Here is a 2,627-nt window from a genome sequence, read left to right on the forward strand (position 1 = left end):
TTTATGCCGAAGAATTATTACCAAGCCAAAAAATGTGTTTCAAATTGGGATTGGAAGTCAAGAAGATTGATTGTTGTGTTAATAGATGTATGTTATTCTATGACAATGACAGTGGAAAAAATGATGCATTGTTGGTTGAATGCAAGTTTTGTGGCTTACCTCGATATCATTTGATGCATGCTGGACGGAGGCAAAAAAAACCAATTCCCTTAAAGTCCATGTTTTACTTGCCTATAATTCCAAGATTACAAAGAATGTTTACTTCAATGCAAACATCAGAACACATGACATGGCATGATGGTAACAAAACTGAAGGATTTTTGCGTCATCCTTCTGATGGTGAAGCTTGGAAGCACTTCAATCGTAAACATCCATCCTTTGCTAGTGAACCATGTAACGTCAAACTTGGTCTATGCTCTGATGGGTTTACCCCGTACATTCAGGCATCTGCATCACCATATTCATGCTGGCCCGTGATAGTTACCCCATACAATCTACCACCTGAGATGTGTATGACAAAGCCTTACATGTTTTCATCGTGTATAATACCAGGTCCATCTAATCCCAAATCATTGATTGATGTTTATTTGAAGCCTTTGATTGATGATTTGAAGAAGTTATGGAATGGTGTTTGGACGTATGACGTTTCAAGGAAGCAAAATTTCCTTATGAGGGCAGCCTTGATGTGGACTATTAATGGCTTCCCAGCGTATGGCATGTTATCTAGTTGGAGCACGCATGGTCGATTAGCTTGTCCACATTGCATGGAACATACAAAGTCATTCCAATTGAGTTATGGTCGGAAAATTAGTTGGTTTGACTGCCATCGACGATTCTTGCCCATTGATCACCCCTTTAGAAGAAACAAAAAGGCATTTCGCAAAGGGCAAGTTGAAACGGATATGCCCCCGCCGAAGTTGACTGGATCACACGTTTGGAGAAGAGTGAAAGACTATCCAAAAGTCACTGAATCTGGTCAGAATAGGATAGAAGGGTTTGGAGAATGACATAATTGGACTAAAAGAAGCATATTCTGGGAACTTCCCTATTGGAAAGACAACTTGCTAAGACACAACCTCGATGTCATGCACACCGAAAAAAATTTCTTTGACAATGTCTTCAACACAGTTATGAATGTTATAGGTAAGACAAAAGATAATGAGAAAGCAAGAAAAGATTTACCTTTGTATTGTGGACGAAAAGACTTAGAGTTGAAGGCGCAAGGTAACGGCCGATTATTTAAACCAAAAGCGAATTACACCATGTCAAAAGACCAGGCAAGAATAGTGTGTGGATGGATCAAGGAGCTTAGAATGCCAAATGGATATACTTCTAACTTGTCCAGATGTGCCAATGTTCAGAACGGCACTATTCAAGGGTTGAAGAGTCATGATTGTCATGTATTCATGGAGACTTTCATCCCTCTTGCGTTCAGTTGTTTGCCAATGCACGTGTTAAATCCACTGATAGAAATTAGTAACTTCTTTAAAGATTTGTGTTGCACGACACTCAAGGAGAATTCCCTTAAAAAGATGGATGAAAATATCCCATTTATTCTCTGCAAATTAGAAAGAATATTCCCTCCTGCATTCTTTGATTCAATGGAGCATATTCCAATTCATCTTGCATATGAAGCTTGGCTTGGGGAACCTGCGCAATACAGGTGGATGTATCCATTTGAAAGGTTTATGGGAGAATCCAAACGTTCAGTTAAAAGTAAAGCTAGAGTAGAAGGCTCAATTTGTGCAGCTTACTTGCACAGAGAGACAACGTATTTTTGTTCACATTATTTCAAAAACTTCATGTTGTCCCCCACTCATGTCAGAAATGAAATGCAATGGCAAGTTGAACCACGCGAAGGTGCATTATCAGTTTTCCGACAATCAGGCCGTCACGCAGGGAAAGAATTCACTCATTGGTTAACTGATGCTGAATTCAACTCTGCTCATGTCCATGTCTTAATCAATTGCAGTGAAGTAAAGTCGTACCTTGAGTATGTCATCATCCATCTCTTATCTTTCAAACGGTACAATTGTTATACACTAATGAATTTCATTTGTACCAGCTCATTTGTTGTGGCTGAGCAAGTCGCAGAAGGATATACTTCTGCTAGAATACACTCAGAGTTTCCCCATTGGTTTAGAAATCAGGTCCGTACTTTTTCCTACCTTTAGAGCAAGGTTAATTTGACTCTTGCTTTTATAATTTTGTTAGTACCTTTGTAGGTTTTTAATCAGGCATTAACTCCCACGGTTCAAGAGTTAAGACATCTCTCGAATTGGCCAATGAGATGTGTCAAAGAATGACACACTTACTTCACCAATGGTTACAAATTCCATACACATGAATGGTCTAAAGGAAAGAAAACATCAAATTGTGGTGTGTATGTGAAGGGCCTAACAGAGGGTTGTTATGATGATTTCTACGGCATCATTCATAAAATATATGAGTTAGAGTACAACAACACTACTTCTCCAAACAGAGTAGTACTTTTTTATTGTGAATGGTTTGATCCTTCTAGAGCTGGTACTAGAGTCGATCCACACTTTAATATTGTCGAACTCAACCAGAGATTAAGATATGGACCGTTTGATCCTTTCATTCTACCAACTAATGTCAAACAGGTT

At 38.8% G+C, this 2,627-nt stretch overlaps 1 pseudogene; it reads left to right on the plus strand.

Annotated features, from left to right (window-relative positions):
* The first annotated feature begins 668 nt into the window (after positions 1–668).
* Positions 669–2,185, plus strand: LOC148205801 (uncharacterized; annotated as a pseudogene).
* Positions 2,186–2,627: the final 442 nt, after the last annotated feature.

The sequence above is a fragment of the Vigna umbellata genome, chromosome 1 (assembly GCF_029865625.1).
Source record: "Vigna umbellata cultivar VRB3 chromosome 1, Vumbellata_1.0, whole genome shotgun sequence".
Lineage (NCBI taxonomy): Eukaryota > Viridiplantae > Streptophyta > Magnoliopsida > Fabales > Fabaceae > Vigna > Vigna umbellata.